The 19,552-nt window shown below is 34.4% G+C and overlaps 1 long non-coding RNA gene across 1 annotated transcript in view; it reads left to right on the top strand.

Annotated features, from left to right (window-relative positions):
- The window catches only part of LOC116176641, a 63,716-nt gene that overhangs the window by 8,535 nt on the left and 35,629 nt on the right, over nucleotides 1–19,552 (top strand). Inside the window, exon 3 of the long non-coding RNA XR_004146481.1 lies at nucleotides 13,487–13,570. This is a non-coding gene — a long non-coding RNA (uncharacterized LOC116176641). The remainder of the gene's footprint in view (nucleotides 1–13,486; nucleotides 13,571–19,552) is intronic.

The following is a 19,552-nucleotide window of genomic DNA, read 5'->3' as shown; positions in this document are numbered from 1 at the left end:
AATACATAAATTTTTATGTATTTACAAACTCTGAAAAAGTCGCCATTACTAATTGTCACTTTCCACTAAGGTACCAAGTCTCCAACTTTTAATGACAGAAGAGAGAAATTCTGAAATAAACACTGCAAAAAAGAACAATCAAACAACATGCGAATGGCGAATTTGATTTTTAATTTTATAGCAGAAGAGGTATATCGCACCTCCAAGGCAGGCAAACCGAGTTCATACGGTACATTTATGATCATGGTAGAGATTTGAGCCTAGCAGCTATCCAAAGCTCACTTCATTAATCAACTTTGTTAGGGAAACTGGCGAAACTTACTTACCTGTTTAGTTGTTTACATACGAGCCAGGTGCAACTGTAGCAGGGTAGGGTTCGTGATTTTTAACGATGAAATTCTTCTTGTAAATTTCTTCGTTTCCTTCTTTTTTGTACGTTGAAACTTACCTTTCGTACATTTTCTTCCCAGGCTAGTTCAGATAAAATTGGGCCAAGAATAGGTAAGAATTAAATCCATCTTTCCTTCACAGATAATCTCATTAATAATCAAACTGATTAGCAAATTATTTAGAGTTTTGAAGAATTTACGCAACTACCAATTTGGTATGTCTTTAAAACAAAACTGTTTTTCTCAAATAAGCATAACTGTCATAAGGATCAACTTAAATAGAATACATTTATTGTAAGTAAACACTGAATTCAACCAAATTCCTACAAGTTTCCAAAAAGAAGCGAAAAGCCTAATCCTAATTGAAAAAAAAATAGTTCTACAATATAACGATTATTTTTAAGCAAACAAATCTAAATAATTAAACGTTCATTAGGACGCCCAAAACTATACTATATATGTGAACAAATACGGAAAATACCCCATAAGATATCTTACAGTTTATATTGGAAAAGATGTAGGAAATTAAATCTTGAAATCACTGATGGGCTTATGGGACTGTGAACATAATTTATTTATTATTTTAGAGGTGCCTCTGCAGAAGGGAAGATTTATAGTTTTTCATTTTGCGTTTCTTAAAAAAACGAAATTTTCCTGCCCATATAATAAATAATAAAGGAGACCCCCAACCAGTCGTTATCCGGAAAAAAATTCCAATTTTCAAAACTTTATTATAAAAAATCAAATTGTTTTCGGTTGGATCCGTTTAATAATGTAAATTATAAGAGAACAAATTTCTGTCGTATTGATATTGGAAGTATGCAGAATTATGTGCATGTTTTTACTTAAGGACCTATTGACAAGGATATTATGTACTTTGTCTAAGTGTTTTCTATTTCGCTCATTTCAGTCAATAAAATTGTCCACGTGAATAGGTCTGGAGATATTGATTTAAGATAAGCGTTTTATAATAGCGAAATATAAGGGCAGTTTCACATTATAAAAAATTAGTCGAGATAATAAATATGTACAAGACGCAAACTGTTGATTGGGGTTTGTTTTATTTATCAATATGTTCGTATCAATATTCCGTTGGAATCGTTATTGTCAGGAAAGTAATCATCAAATTCAATGAAAGTTTTCAGTAAAAAAGGGAAAGGATCCGTTTATTTATCAGTTTTGTTCCTTTATAAAGCATCACTTCGTTTAAGGCTAACCGGGAATTAATTAATAATTCAGGTCCGAAATAGGAAGTGGAAGCTGGAAAGAACTAAACAGGGTCTTCAACCCTTTTAATACGTAAAGCCCATTACAGTCCGTAATGCAAGAATTTCGAAAATAAAATTGACTTTACTTTCAATCCTCCAGAAACGTCGATTCGCTTTATTTTTGTAAGTCATTGGGGCGTATAGGGTAAGTGTAAAACACAGGTTCTGGAAGGTACCAAAAATATATGTGTATGTCAAGATGAAAACGCAATAAACTTCCAGTTTTATATAGCATTTGATTACATGTCGGAAGAATATTTTATTTATCAACCAAACTTCCCTACACATAGATGACCTTATTTCAACTATGCTAATTCCATACTTCTTGCCATAACAAACTCTTCTGTTTCTTTTTAAAGTAAATTCAAACTCCTGGTAAAACTCTATGTGCTGTTTCGCTTTAGTAGAAATTTGACGTGGACAGTTTTCAATTGAAATAATCGGACGGAATTACCTAGAAGGTTTTAAAATTAATTTCAATTTCAGAAACTCAAGCGTTAATTATCGCCCTAATTTTAAAGCACTTACTGTATCTTTCGTAAGCATCTTAATGTTTCAAAGACCTATGGTCCAAAGTAATCCTCTTATTTATACGAAACGTGGCAATTTTTCCAGATGCTTACGATTATTACCCTTAAACAACAGTTAATACAACAGTTTTAACGAAAATACTCCCCTCAAGAACCTGATTGTACTGAAACTTCCATAAAGTTTTCATAAATTAATGAGCGCCGGAATTTAAAAGGATTTTCCAATTTTCAGTATTGCGTTAATAAAAAAAATAAAGGCTTCGACGTCCACCGTAATTACAGAATACGTGACGTACGTAATTTCAGACAGTAGGGTTTAGTTAATTAAGTTCTCCTAATGAGAAATTCTATTAAAAAAACACTCCGCACGAACGGCTCTTTTAACCCGTATAAATGGAAACTTTCACGTTTATTACACTCGAGTATTATTTATATCGCCATTGTTTTTACTTAATCGTAGTATTTCTCAATTTCACTTCTCGAGTTGCCTCGTGATCGTATGGTCGGAATCGATATTTATGCACCGATTTCATTAGAAATAGTATTTTCTATTGCTGTGTCAATTGGTTCCGGCCAAAAAGAACCATACACAAAAAATAACTGCAATGTCCCACGTTGGTTGAGCAAAATGCTGTGATCTTCGAAATTCAGGCCAAATACAACACGTTTCAAACCTAGGTAGCTCTTTAGTGAAAATTTTTCTCGGTAGAGATCCGCACCCCGACACAGCAGAATAATTTTGACCTTAAAAATTCCTGATTCCAGGCAGATCAAATCCTTCAATTCCATACAGCCTGTTACTAAACTTTGACAAACAGTTAAAATGAATTTTAGGCGTGAATCTATAAAATCAATCATAATAGAGCATAAGATTTCTCTTTTCGTCGATAAAGGGTCCGAATGAACACACAATTTGCGTAATTTCACACAAATAAAATTTAATTTACAAACACGTGAAACCAATACACCCCTATTAAAATGCAATTGGACCACAATGTCCGACGAACCAAAACCCCCATGAGTGTTCAAATACAAACATTGAAAGAGAGAGAAACTTAAAATTAGTTACAGTTTTCCAGTCAAATTATATTCCGAAAACACCAAAACACTAATTAAATTAACGAAAAATATGCACTTGACAACACGTGACAAAAAAAACTTGGATTTCCTAGTAAGTGAAGAATAGTGCAGGCAAAATTTATTTATTTTCTAATAGGGCGGTCGATTTCGGGTTTATAATTTGCCCTGCTGATGCCTGATGATACTGATGATGGGCAAGCCCGAAATCTAGAAAATAAATAAATTTTGCTTGCACCACCCTTCGCTCACCTGAAATTACTCTAGCAAAAAATGGAGACCTTCATAAAAAATTGGATTTCCTACTTCATATTCCCGAAACGGTTGTAATGATGTATTTTACACTTTTTAACCGTAAAATTGCTTGTTTGGAAAACTATTCGAATACCTTTGATAGTATTAGAATACTTATTTTTTAAAGTATTTGAATACTTTTCAATGTCTCTGTATCTAGTATTCGCTTGTGCTGGACGTAAAAATATTTAGTATTCAAATAACTTTGATTTATGTAAAGTATTTACTATTTAGTATTCAAATACTTTTTGAAAGTATTCTGCCCAGCTCTGCGAACTAGGAAAACTGCAGGAAAACCTTGCCTTGGCGTAGCCGGCAGAATGCTCGAAACTGGTATAAGGAAATTTCCATCTCTGTCATGAAAAATTCTCACCTCAGCCCAGGTTCGAACACTCAAACGCCGGCTTTATAGCCTAACGCTCTGCCATTGAACTACAAGGTGGGTCCTAATTAATTAACGTCTAAAAATTGCTTCTTTTTAATGAAAACACGATCACCTTTAATCCTTGATGCGTTTGTGTCGTTTATGCAGCCCGAATCAAATGAAAGTAGGCTCATAAATCAATCCCACGTACAAGGCAAATATGCCACGTTGCATTTCCCACGCTAAATAAATGACCTCATGTCGCTTGAGCAGATTAAACCAATCATTTCTATGGTATACGAAATAACAGGTCAAGCTCGTTAAATAAATAGAAACAAAACAAGGCTTTTGTTACTACCCTCTAATTTTGTCATCGCTTTATAATGCTGCTATATATTTAATGTAAAGTCGTCGTTTGTTTCTCTCAGAAATACAAAATGACCTATTGTTTAAAATTAGCTGCTGTTTATTGGCGGCGTTGTAGGTTATTTTGTTTGAAATTTGTAGCTCCGTGACAGACAAATTCAAGGATAACTGGTCTCTTATAAGATATTGGTGCAATTTGTGCAGATATTTGTTGGTTTTGGTGTAAAAAGATTGGGCTCGGCAAGGACCAAGCCATTAATACAATTGCTACACTCTCCTCGCCACCCAAACCCCAAACTGCGTATCTGTTGATGATAATCTTGGCATGTCGATGGTGATACAATCGTGACACTAATGATCACACTTCCATTTGCTATGTCGCTAACGATTATTTCTGACTTATTTATATATGTTCATTATTTAGATTTTAACTAAAACTGATCGTAAAGCTTTATACGTCGCCTATTTGGAAATAGCATTGGCTATAATCCAGATTTGTTAATTTATTTGTGGTACTTTAAATGAGTGGTAGATACAGAAACATGGAAAACACGACCCAGTGTAGAAACAAAATAAAGAAGTTGATATCTTTATGAACACTTTAAGTATTTTACGAGCAGAAAAATCATACTAAATTACACATTTGATTTAACATGAAACGGATCGTACAATTCTCACTGCAATGCTCCAAAGAAAGGAAACAATACATTCGAAAGAACACACAATGCAAATCAATAGGTTTCCATCCCACAGAAGGACACTCGGCAGTATTCCAATCTATTTTTTGCGACCGTTTTTTTGCAATTTCGGATTTGCAATCATTATACGATTAAGCGTTCCATCTGTAAACAATTTGAGGGCGTATTTCACCGCGGTCGCAATTCTCAATATTTCGAGCTTTCAGAATTCGACGCTTTTAATTAGGTTTCAACCAGATTCATTTAATTGGAAGTTTGCACCCATAACTAGTCGAAAAGTCAAAATTTTTAATTCTCTTTAATCCTAAAGCCTTTTCAGAAGCATAATTCGTGACCCATGCGGAAATTTCCTTTTTCGAGATGAAAGTCTGTGATTATTTCGTGATTATTGCGATTGGTTCAAGATTTACAATCAAATATATATAGTCGAAACAATTCTTGATTTTACAAGTGAGATGTACCTATCTTAGATGAAAATGTCCAAAATTACCCTTATAACTTAAGGTTTTGACAAAAGCACGAATTAATAGCCTTTAACCTTTTTTCCGGTTGTCGTATTTATAATGTTATTAGCACCTTTCATAACAAAATTTGGTGCACAACTAGTTTTTCCACGTAACCAGTCACTCCAAAAATAGTGCAACGAAACTGAACTGAAATCTCCAATTATAATCTCAAAATTAAACCCTGATGTCCTGGTTTGACCTTTTTCAAATAAGTACTCATGTAAATTGAATTGTTTGAATATTGTTGAAAATAATATCGTTTCAGCTCCAGTTTTCTTTACATTGGACGTGATCACGGAATATGTAGTACTTATTGAGTACCTACTTATTTGATAATGTTCAAACCAGAGCAAGGAGATAAGTAACCAACTTTCCGCAAGGTAAGAATTATTTATTACTGAGCTAGCCGAGGATTTAATATTTCATTACAAAAAATTAAATGATACCGTAATAGTATATTAAGATACAAGTGTATAATCAAGTCTTTAAAGCACGCGCAACGAGTTTAAGGGCACGACGCAAAGCGGAGTGCCTTTAACGTTGCAAGTGCTTTAAAGACCAATTATACACGTGTATCTTATAGTATTTTTTATTATACCTGCAGTATAATTTAAAAATAGGAAATACAATGAAGTCATATTGACGTTATACTCGAATACATGTCTAATTAAGTGGGCTGGGTGTTCGTAATTTCACGATTGCCATGGAAATGTCACTTGACGTTTGCTTATAAAAATCATCGTCTTTGTGAATTAAACGATTTCCGTTGAAAAAGATAATACACCGTCCATTAAATCGATTGTTGTAAAATCTAAACAAACGTTGGTAGGTGTAAAATCCAACTCCAGTAAAGCCTATTATAAAGAATATGAAAAGTTGTTTCCATGGATGAATAGGAAGTTACTTACGAATACAGTCTTAAATGCATCCATAATGCTGGCATATATGAAGGAAATGTCAAAGGTATTTAAATCTTCTATATTTTGGTGCATTCATTCAAAACTTTAAAGCAATGCTGCGATTAAAAAGTGGAACAGATTTGGAAGCATACCCTAAATTACGCGCGTTTGTGAAAGCTTCAACCAAAGGATAGGTACAAAAGCCAAAGAAATGTTCTGCATTTACAGAAAGCGACCTAAGAGGATTTTTTATTTCATCCAGATGACAGTTTCAAAAGTCATACTTGAAGTATCGTTACTTAGCAACTTTAAAGCACGTGTGTTTTAAAGGCCCTTTTTCGCACGCATTTGAGTGTTTAAAACGGAGATTGTGATTCAGGTATAATAAAAAATTTTTAACAGTGCCGTAGAGAATAAAATTTATTTTCTCCCTGTAAATGTAACTATAGCCCGTTCAATACACGAATTTAATCGAAGTTAATAGCAGACCACAGTTTCTTCTTCTTAAAAGTTCGTAGAAAAAACTTTTTTTTTAAGAGCTCGGTAAACTGTGAGACTTTCTATAAAAGAGTTGGAACTTTAAAAGCATTGTCAATTGAGGTTGACAGAAAATTAGGTTGTCCTATTAACGTTGCCTGTTTTTTTGTGCGATACAACTTAAGTTTCATTGCATTCCATGTAATGTGAACAGGATTCGAGTTAAACTGGTGAATTTCTTATATCGGTATAGTTTCAAGTTTGATATGGCAATTTTTAGATTTCATTTAGCGGAGAAACAGTAGTATATTAATCGGGGAATATTGTAAAGTGTCTAATCCAATTTGTAAAATGGGCTTTAAGTAGGAAATTTCGACGACGTTATTTACCTACAGTCCAATATAATTTTGGGTATTATTCTGTATTGATCAATGAACCTATGTAGGTAAAGGTTGTAAGAAGCACCGACTCATTTTGAATATTACATAACTATCCTGAAATATTACTTTGTAAGTGCACTTAGAATAAAGTGACTAATTCAAATTACCGCAATAATCATTACATGACGTATTTTTCGTTCTATATTCGCGCCCTTTTCAATCAATACGTTCGTTTGGAAACGTGAAACTGTACTTGACATCTATAGGTACCTAAATTTAGTTGTGACGCAGCAGCCTTCTTGGCGTTATACATAAAATTAATCGACTTGCATTTCTGCACTTTGCAATTTACTAGCTACAAAATCAGCCTTTGATCGTATATCTCAATTAAAGCGCTTTGGCTGTTTACATACTAAACCTTTTCGGTTTTTGGAGCACGTTTTATATGTACATCGAAAAATTGAGGGTTGTTATATAAGAGGAAGGCAGCAAGCCATCGTCGTTATTTACACGACAAAAATGTGCTAAGGAGTAATCAAAATTGCAGATTCTGATGAAGGAAACGAACATATTTTGGAAAATGTTGCATTTGTAAAATCTTCTTTTAATACAGACACAAAGTTCTGTCTTTATAGTAACCTTTCACTTGCAAATTTTCAAAAGAAATTTATAATTGGCAACTGAAATAGAGGCATCGTAAATAAATAAACCATTTTGAATTTGGAGTGTTTAAATTCAATGTCTTCTTTGAGACGCATTCCTGTTTGGATGAATAGTACTTTATACATACCTGTTTATTGTTCTGCCAAAATCCCCCTCATCAACATCCAATAAAGTGGAGATTAGGGCACGCGGTATTTTTACCATTCCCTACCCTTTATTCGTCTGTTAAAAGTTATAACGTTGGATTGCAGGAGCTTTTCGAAGCCCACTTTTTATCCGTTTCTAATATACGACTGTGTAGTGCGACGTTTGGATTAAAATTGTTGAATTTTTTCTGGTTGACAAAAGTGTCAAAGTTCTGAAGAGTCTTCCCAGACAAATATTGGTCGTGATTATGTAAAGAATTTATCTGGATGATAAATAACTAGTCATTTTCAATGGGCTCTTGTTGTTTAAATTAATTAACTTTTTTTTTGAATTATTAACTACCTTAAAAACCAAAAAGGATACTAACCCACAGAAAATTTAGAACGTTTCCATTTGTGGGTGTGAAAGATTTACTGAGTAATTAAAGAGGAATCATTTAGAGTTGAAAAATTAAATAGATCAAAAATACAAAGGGAGGTGCATGTGGAAACTATTTGGAAATTGAATTACCTTCAATATACTTCTATGTTCATTTAATGTTCTTCTTTTTGCTGACGAGTGGGAATGAGGTTTAGAACTTTTGTAGTAATCTTCAGAGAACAAAAGAAAAACCCTGCAGTAAGGAAAACAAAAAAAGAAGGTAAAAGTTGGTGAAGAATTGGCTAGCCGACGGTGAAAGAGTAATTCATTTTATTTTGTACAGCTTTGGTTCAGAATTTTAAAACTTTGTTAAACCAAGAGAAGTTTCAACCCTTCATTGCAACTACAATAAGGCATTTCTTTTAGGGCAAAATGTTACAACCTAAAACACCAACAAATTGACTTGAACTTTAAAATATGATTTACGAGTATACATTTAAAAGTTTATTGAAACTCTACTTAAGTCGACACTATTGCTAACTTCATTATTATGATACAAGGTCGGTTAAATGTAACCCCAACTTTAACGATTTCGCTGTTATACCGTTTTTGGTCAAAATTTGACAGTTTTTCGAAATTTTTTTGAGAGAAACAATCGTGCAGGCGGCTAATTTTTTAATTAAGCCACAGGTTAAAACCCCCTCCACTGTTACATCATTTTTTAGGTACTTTATCGAAAAAATTAAATTTTTGATTGACCTTCACCAAATGGCATCTTTTTTAAAAATTTCAAATGGCACCCTCCTCAATAAATTATACCTCACCTCTGGGTAGCCAAAACTATAAATTTTCCACTGATATAAACAAAAACATTCTATAAGAAAATTTCAGAGAAAAACCAAGTCGAAACGCCAATTTGTAAAAAAAGGTTCTTTTCTAAACCCAAGTGTCAAAATTGTCAAATGGCGAAACTGTCAAATTTTGACGAAAAAAGTTATAACAGCGAAATCGGGAAAGTTAGGGGTATAAAATGTTACTGAAAAAAATAAGTATTTTTCAAGTACGTTCCAAATCAGTAATAAAATATGAGGTGTTCCATTTAAAAAAAACGCGTTTGATACGCCACTGGAATACAGCACGCCCCTGGTGATCAAAAATATTCAGAAATATGGCGACGGTAAATGTGTAGAATTTTGCTCTAAAACTTTTTTTCGGTATCTTTTATGGTAAACGAATTAAGATGTGAGGGGTCTTAGGTGCTACACCCTGTATCTGCTATGTCAATATTTAAATGCGGACAACGGAGCTATAATTGTTTATTTTATAGCATATTATGTTAAAATGACATTTTAGTAGGTTTGAATGAGTAGGCTAAGTCGTTCTTTAACCGTAAGGATAGAAAAAGAGATCACTTTAACCGTAAAGGTAGATAAAGTGAAAAAAATGATTGTGCATTCTAATGACATCTGTCATTCTTATTTCAAATGCACGATATAAAATGACGTTCAGATATGACAATTTAGTTTCTACAGAAACGATCGCGGCGACAGAACTTAAGCTTGCTATTTTTGACATCTCTAAATTAAATTCAGAATTGTCAGAAACTTTACAATGATTTATATGGCTTCTGCAATAAAATAAAGTTTTGTATTATACACGACGATAAACGGAAACTAACCATCTTGTGAATTAATATCGTTCACTCAATGGTTAAAATATCCCTTTATCGTCTTGTATAATAAATAACTATAAATGAAACTCAAACGGCGGTATTACGAGATTAATTTCAAGGGATTCTGTTTTACTTGCGCAATATTGACAAAATCCAAAATTCGACGGAATATCGATGTAGAAAGCACAATCCGGTAGGGAATAAATAATAATGAAAAAAAGAATAAACCAGAAGTAAGAAACGACCTTAAAACTTGCAAAATATATCCATAAATGCATCAGCGAAGTGTTGAAAGCAAAATGACAAGTTTAAAACTTCACTAAACTTATACAGCACCAATAAATCCCAAAAAGGCTGCCAAAAAATGTCGAGTAACCGTAATGGTATTTTTCTACAAGTAATGATCCAATCTCGTCTTTGTACAAAGACGTGCGTGCGCCCAAGAAATTAAAGAAAATCTGCACGACCTCGAACGACGAAACAAGGAACTATTGTAATAAGAAATCTATACTATGATAATAACCAATTTAGTAGAGGAATAATTTACATCTAAACCCGTGGATTACCAGAATATTCATATTCATTCAATTTGACTAAAACGCATGTCGTCAAGAAAAAATCCATTAAATCCACTTGTTTAGCGTAGAACTAATCTGAAATTGCAGGGCACATATTGATGTAATTGTTCAAATAGTTCGTAGTTTACGTACTTCAGGTATGAGCTTCGCAATAAAAAGGCTCGAAGATCTCGAAAACTTTACCCTCTACCCCTTTCTCCACCTTCTATGGGACCGCTATGGATCTTAATGAGGGCTTAAAGGGGAGGCGCTGTCTGACATTTGGCTCGACACAATTTGAAGGTAGTAATTACAGACGAACAGTGGCGCATCTCATCCAATTTTGCTTGAAATGCGTCATAGAGGAGGAGATTATGTATCAATTCCTTTTTCCTTTATACGCATTATTCCAATAGGAAAAGAAGGTATCGTTGTACTTGTGAGTTTAAAATGTAATTTACATATTTCGTTTATTGCAATCTTATACCTTTGATAAACATTATTTTTATAATCGTATCGTATTGTATGGTCGGCACTCCCTGGGTACAGACGTTTTCGGGTCGCATCAACAGCATTTTACTTTACCCTCAATAATAAATTAGCATAGATTAGGTTAAAGTGGTATGTTGTACTTCAAAGTAACACAGAAAAACGAAAAATAAAATACACAGCTGGAGGCTAACGCTGGCTGATTTTAATTATTAATTTGATATAACGCATTGCAACGTGAGCTTTTAATGGGGTTGGATTTGATCTGGTATAAATCGGGTTTCCAAATTGACGGCACGCAGATCTTCGGGTGTTGCAAACACGTAAGGGTGTCAGATAGGGCATTTCTCATACTTATTAACATATGGATAAAGCGAACAAACGTCAACTTATCGAATTGATTTACCCTGTTTGGCACGATGATACAATTGGTGTAATGCCCGAAAATCACACTCCCACATCTCCAGCAAATTATAGCCACTAAACCTGATGCGAAATGTAGTGGGTTCGGTTTCCTCTCCACGAACAAACATTGTATCACTGTTAGTACCCCTTCTCGAAGGTGGATGGTGAAAGTGGATCAGTGTTTATGCAGAGTGGTTCTATTAGACAGTGGGTTATTCTATTCAGTCCTTTAGCCGAAAATGAGAGCACAGACCGACATCAACGAGATTTTGTTTGATTCGGATTCCTAGTGCTTCAAAACGTGTACATATTTCAGTAAAAAAAGTGGGGAGTAATTTTTTACCTCATTGCAATGCGTCCCTTACTAATTGTGGTAAAAACGGATCAAATGCATGGAATAGATGGCTAAAATAGGCAAATACACGAATTTGTTTTAAATGATAATCTGCGTCTGCTATGGAAACAATAACTTGATTATCTAATGTCAAATTAGGGTTAGATATTAACCTTTAATTTTGTTATTAGCATCAAAGTATCATGGTACCATGCATTTGACCCCACACGGTTAGTAAGGGGGGTATTGCATTGGGGTAAAAAATGACCCCCTCCTTTTTTTACGGAAATGCACGCTTTGAAGTACTAGGAATCTGAAACAAAATCTCGATGATGTCGATCGGTCTGTCGGCCTGTCCGTTAGGGATTTCCATGTCAGGGCAGAATCGCCAGCGAGTCCTTTGAAGTTGATTTCTTACACATGTGTGAGATGAGCCGTTCTAAGTGAGCTTGAAAGAAGGCATATTTCTTCTTTTACAAAATGTAGCGTGTTTTTTCAGTGGAGAAGACAAATCCTGTTTTGAGTCATCATTTTTCCAGTTCGTCTAAGAAATCTTGCAGTATTTTCGACGTTTTTGGTTTTGATGTATATGGCAAGGTCGTGGGCGTAAAGATTAGAAATAGTTTTTTGCTTTCTAGATGCCATATTAGCCTGTGGTTTATGATCTTTTCTAATAGTTTGCTCATATTACATGTTAGAGACATTGGGCGGTAAGAGGTGGGGTTGTTTTTGGTTTTTTGGGTTTGAGGACTGGTATTACTATTAAATTGGCCTAGGAAAAATGTTTCTGGAAAATGTTATAATTAGTTTGGCTGTGTGAGGGAGGAGTTTAGGTGGCATTCGGATTCAGTAATTGAGAGATTGTTAAATTCTGAGATTTTTTTGTGTTTTAGGAAGGAGGTATTTAAGTTATCGTCGCTGGAATTCTTTTCGTAAGTATTCGCTAAGATTTCGGGGATTTTCATTTTACACGATATGAGTTTGTTGTTATCTGAGAGCGTGTTTATAATTTGCGTTACGTTTTTTCGAATTTTGTTCCATATACTTTTATTGGGATAGAAGAGGTGTAAGTTGACCACGAATCTTTTTTGATTTTTTCGATTAGACGTCTAGTTTTTGCTCTAAGCCTCTGGAAATTTACAACTTTTGTGTCCTTTCTGTGCCTTTGCAGATATGATAATCTTCTGATTTCGATATTTGTTCCATTGACGGTGGACGAGTTTGTGGGTATTAAGTAAGTTGTCCACCGTACCTTTGGATCATAAGTAAAAGCAAAATGTACTTTTTGCAATTCTGGAAGCGCAGAGAACATTTTCGGTAGGATTACATTTCCTGTAGCTATAATGTAATCATGGACTTTTTCCCCTTATACTGTCGAAAGGACGATTGCTAGGGCTGGTAGGGTGTTTATAGAAGTATGGCATTTGTGTAAGTGGGTTCTGAGTTCAGTAGAGAGGAAGCAACTGCAGTCAGGTTGATAACATTAAATGCAGTGTAGCACTAAAAGCACACCAAAAATAACTTTGGTTGTATTTTTCAAGATTAAAATACAGGTAAAAAACAGTGATTTACTCGAGATGAGAAATTAACGCGACATCTGTTTTGTTTCAGGTTCACCAACGCTAAAATTGGAGAGTGTTCCAGTTATCCAAATCGAACTGCTCCACGGGTAGATTCAGACGCCATGTAAATAAGGTAAACTGATAACTTATATCTTGTATTTCCTTACGATCTCATAATTTTGGAACTAAATTTCCCTGCGGTTGCGTAAAAGGGATTTTTTCAATTGTAATTCATGTTTGCGTATGAACTCGGCCAGAAGCATCAGTATTAAGAGCCGGAGTAAATTATAAAATTTAAGATTTTCAATTTGTGTGTAAAACAAACCGACTTTGAAGGCTGTAGAGAAAGGCCGATATTAAATAATTTGAATTTCAATATCTTCTAATACATCAAAATCTCGTATCGCGGTGTGTTTTAAAAGTTCCTTTATACTTTTCTTTTCGAGTACTAACTGGCTCTTTGCTTCGACTCTCATCAGCTTCTTCATAAATGCGGGACTTTAATGTGTCCGATTCGGATAAATTCTTAGCGAATAAATAAGTAGGTACACACAACTTAATGAAGTAGGTAGTTTAAATGTCAAGTTGGAAGCAGGAATAATATCAAACAGGCTTAAGAACGCTTGAACCAATTTTCCCAGATTCAGGTAACACTTTGGATGTTCCAAATACGTATAGCAAATGCGGCTTTACAATGCATTACGAAAGACATATTGATTACCTACCTGTCGTAAGGGATTCAGTTTCAAGTCCAAATCTTTTAAGTTTATCAATGGCAACATTGCCATATTTGATTAAAATTTAGCTATCACGAATGTAGCAAAAAAAATTAATTAACGTTAGGGTAAATCCAAAATCATATAGGATTAGGTACTTGATTTCAACTGTTTATTTAAACATATTATGCTGTACAAGAAATTTTGACATTAATTGAAAGTGGGCCAACTGTACTGAGACATAAGATTTAATGGACGTAAAACGCATAAGAATAATTATCAAGAAACACGCTAGCTAGATACAACGCTACAATTACCTACAATCTGTTCAAACTGAAACAATACCGCCGTGACAGCTTTATTCTATAGATCAAATTCAGGAAACGAAAAGACCGTCTGTCATTTTGGATGGGGAAGTTTATGCCAAAGCATCAACACCGTCAATCATTTTAAGAAAATTGATCCTTCAACTTACATAAATCCGTATATTTCTACCTACATATCGAAAGTGAGGATTGTAGCTTCCCACTTATAAATTTTGTTTCATATTGAACCTATATTTTTTCGGATATGCTCTTGCGAATATCTACAGATGGAAGTTGGGTCCGCGTTTTAATTTTTTGTTGTGCACATAATTTAATAAATTCCGTTTTACATGTCGAAAAAGTGACAAATGTGCTTTAAATGCTGATATTCTATTTCACTTTTAACTGAAATTTTGCTAATACCAACCTAAAAAATCAAAGGAGCAAATTAAAGAAAATCTTGACAAGCTATTTTTCCGAAAACTGTAAGGCAGTTAGCATTCAATATAAATTTTAATAAATAACATGTACGCGGTTACCGTTTCCGCAAAATTAATGGAAATTGCTTGGTTACTACTACATCAACCGAAAACCTATACCGAAGGGCTTAAATTTATTCATTAGAAACTCTTTCCACTTTCATTTTATACTTTCACATGGATTCCATTTCCGATAAATTATTGCTACCCACAAGCTTTTATAATTCCTTTCCACATTTCTTATCTAGTTTTTGCTTGGCTTAGTGGCGAAAATCCACAAGTTTATGCACAATTTTTTTAAATTTGACTTGAAGAGGCAAAGGTTTTTAAGAACATTTACGAGATCGCAACTTCTTTTATTTACATTGGATTGTATACATTAGGAAAAAAAATGAGCGAGTAACCGTATTTAGGAAAATTAATTGGAAACGCTCCGATGAAGTGAATACGTTCGGGAAAACCAACATTTTAATTAGATTTGATTTTGTGGCAACCTTTTGGGTAAATTGTGGAAATCGTGAATCGAATTGTGAAACGCTGATCACTCTTTTCTTAGAAATTTTAAGTTCGTCAGATGTAAACGTAAAAAAAGTCACATGGAATTAAAAACAAATAATAATTTCAATACTAAAAGAGTAATAAATGCTACTTATATTTCGTTTCTTAGGTTGGTAAAACCCTAAAATGTGATTGTTTAAGTGACATTTGTAAAAGGTTACGTTAACTTCTTTCTTTACTACAGTTAATGTAATAAAAGTAGTATAATAGGTACAATACACAGTACAGTTTTAGGTTCAATTCGACTTATACACAAAATAAGCGACCCTTCTATGTTCAATAAGGATACACTTTAATAAAACCACTTTTGGAAGTGCACTTAAATTATCTAAAGAAAGAAGAATGTCGTAGAGAGGGTTACATTTTGCATCTGGCAAGGATTGCCTTTTCCATACCGACTACCGAGTCAAAAGAGATAGAGGCATCTTTCGCATCTTCCATCCTGCCGATTAACTTCGAACGCATTTTCTGTATCAACCTGTGACTAGCATCGACCGCCTTATTACCCGAAAGGGGAAGGGACATCTTTCGCATCTTCCATAGACGTCCTTTTTGTTACATCCCGCCGATTAACTTCGAACTCCTTTTTTGTACCAGCCTCATCACTCGAAAGGAAGGGACATTTTAATGTACACGCATGAATTATGTAAAACATGTGTACTTACTAATTAGAAACACATTAACGTTTATCGAATCGTGGAAAATATCATAACCTCTTAAGAAATTGAAGTTGAAATGTTGCTCACAATCTTTCCAACATAAAAGTAATCATGAAATATAAATAACATAACCTCACATTTCGATGAAATTATGTGAACTTTGTATTAAGATTGTTGAAAATGTAGGATTTCCCCCGTAAATTTTTTTGTTGAAAACGCTTAATTCAGGCCTTCTAGACATTTTTATCAATTTCATGATCGTACCGTGGGAGGGGGGCCTAATAACGTCACGTAACCTTTTAGCGTTCAAAAATCGGATCACTGCACGAATACTGAGCGTCGCAGCGAGCTCTACCACGGCGGGATCTGGCGTCAGGGAATTGGCGAACACGGAGGTGTCGCGGGATTTCACCTAGTATCTCGTGCGGAAACGGTCCAGCGTTGGGAACCTTAATTTTTACACAGCCCTCGTATAATAACGTACCTAAATGTAGCGAATATTCCAGAAATCCCGATAGACATTGAGGCGCCATGAACGATTAGTCATTGGCGTTAAAGAACGAAGACAGATGTCACGACGTAAACTTTCCTAGAAATATGAAGTGAACCTACTGGAATCTCCCCTTAAGAATTTCGTTCTCGTTTATTTTTGACCATTGGACAAACATCTCCCAATACAATTTCTAGGGAAAATGGTTAAAATACTTTATTGAGCGATAAATTAATAAGCAGTAATTAAGTAACTCCCAATTTCGATTTATGCAGCAGATACAAGTTCCCCGTTTCGCATTCCATTAACTCTTAAGGGAAAGTTTCTCACGAGGCCGAGATTTTCAAATTTCAACTCATTTCACGTTTTTAATTAACTTAAAAACACGAGGATTGAGCTGTAATCCGGACATTAGCGATCTCAGGCCGGGCATAACAAACGCCATTTAAGCTCTCCGAGGAGTTCTTTATAGGTACGTAAGCCGGCGAGATTTTTATTTAAATTGGTTTAGTGGAAATATTCTTAATTGGGACAAATTTTGAGGATAAAACGTCGAGTGGATGGAAGAAGATTGATTTCAGGCGGAAAAGTGTGAAGGGAAGGGAAAATGATTGCCTCAATCTAATGCAAATTTCACTGTAATTGCAATTGATTTTTCGAGTACAATTCACTCGCCTCGATAATAATTATATCTTTCATTTAGTCTTTGATTAATTCGCGTCGAGTGTCAAAAAAGAGAGTGAATAAAGAGATTAAATAGGCAGATTGTGTCGTAGGAATTCAAAGCAATGTAAAGTAGGTACTTCAGAGGGCAATATAAGCACTGAATTCAAATGAATAAATAAGTAGAGTTTTGAATAAGCGCAAAGTGTACAATCTTCTATACACGGTGGCTTATCTGCACAATAAAGTCTTTTGCGAATGTTTAAAATACTTCCATGTGTTAAGCACCGCTTGAGTAAATGTAAATAAGCGTGTTTGCCGAAATCAAGACAAATTTAAAGTTTAATCCTGTGAATATTGGAAATGCGAGTTCGATATTCAATTTGCAATTGAAAATTCGTCGACTAACAATCACAATTCTGCAGGGAAAAAAGGGACTCACGGAGACGCGTTAGAAACGAGTCGAGATCAGTCAGGCAAAGTTTTCGAGAAGGAGGAAAGACATTTCTATTCAAGATGTATTACCCCCGAAATATTGCAGTATCGTAAAGTTTAATTATATTTTTATGTAAGACTTCAATCCACTAAGTACTTTTGCGTGGAAGAAGTCTTCGGTGATTTGATACATTCGTCTAAATAGGATCTAACATATAGTAGGAAACAGCTTAAGTTCTGGTGCTTTTCTTTGAATTTTGATAATTTCGTAAGCTCTGTTTGGTTTTTGCTGAATTCAGGAGAGTTACGGATTACGTACCTATTAATGGCTTACAGTGATACCTAAGCTGGGAATCCTTTCACTTCCAAGAAATTTAAACACTACGTTGTTGGTGCTCGGTTTGGGCATCTGTCTCTCCAAAATTTGTGTTTTGCATCGATCTTCAGCTTACATTTGATAACCAATTTTTAGATGAAATAATTTATAAAACATTAACAAATTAACTAAAAGTGGGAGTCTGTACAGAGTGCACCATTTATACATTGAATAATTCCGCTCTCTGCCAATTTTGACAAATGAACAAAATTTATTTGGAGACAAAGCCATTTATTGAAAATAAATTCAATTAATCCGGTTCCATCAAATTCGGGAACTTGCTCTGCAAAAACTTCATACTATAGCGGTGTGGCAAGGTGCGCCGTCTTGTTGAAAATAGAAGTTCTCCAGAACGTGTTTACGCATTTCCGAACAAAGTGACAAGGGACGATTGATTTCAATGTACAATTTCAGCGGGCTGTTTCGGCGTGAATTGATTCATGTCTAAAATAGCACTGAATGACGTTTCAGAATCTTGCTCATCTGTCAAAATCGGCTGAGATATAGCGGAGTTATTCGATGTTAAAATAGGGAAGGTCTAGATGGCGCAAATACATTATGTATATTTCTTCATCAAAATCGATAGCTCCTCTTTATTTGACAATAGAGATATGAAAATACTTGCATATCGTGCAGGAAAAAGATAGGTACACTTAAATTTGAGGATTTACACAAGAATAACCTCGTCTGTATACTTGCCTTAAGCCCCAGTTGCACCAACAAAATTAAGCCTTGCTTAAAGTTAAGTCGAACTTAAAATCTATGGCAACGATTATTAAGACAATCGTTGCTATGGTATGCTTAACTTTAAGGGATACTTAATTTTGACGGTGCAATTGGCTCTAAGTCATTTCTTTGATTGCTTCATACACTGCTGGCTTGGTAACCATATTTGAAGTGAAGTGTACGTACAGTTTGCATAAAATCAACTCAAAAAATGGTTAACTCAAAGATTATTTTACAATTCCTCCTTCCAATGTCTTGGTGTCATAGTTAATTGTTTGACATAATTAAAGATTCTGATGTAGACGGCTCCGGCGATGAGAGTGGAGGGGGGGAACGTACCTTTTTTAGTCAAACGTATTTGATAACAATAATTATTTTGCCTGAATATCTTTTTGAGTAAAATATTCAAATAAAATTATCCTCAAACGGGTTTTTTTCAAATCTAAAAATGTTAACGGATTTATGGATTTGTTTTAGTGGTTAGAATGGCGATAGAACAAAAGTTGATACACTTAATCGATAAAGGATTGTATGCTCTACAAAAAAGATAACCATTCCCTTTTTTGATAGAGTGTAGTTTTCTGGTAAAATCCCAAAAACTAATTGCACTTTTATTCTGAATGAAATTAATACAGACCATTTGTGCTCAAACGGGCATCTAGCGGGAAAGTTGTGGGGTAGTTTTGATTTCTTTGATTCTATATGTTT

This window comes from Photinus pyralis, unplaced genomic scaffold, assembly GCF_008802855.1.
Source record: "Photinus pyralis isolate 1611_PpyrPB1 unplaced genomic scaffold, Ppyr1.3 Ppyr1.4_LG7, whole genome shotgun sequence".
Classification (NCBI taxonomy): Eukaryota; Metazoa; Arthropoda; class Insecta; order Coleoptera; family Lampyridae; genus Photinus; species Photinus pyralis.
The sequence above is the reverse complement of the archived record's forward strand: the minus strand, read 5'-3'. Positions and strand labels throughout refer to the sequence as shown.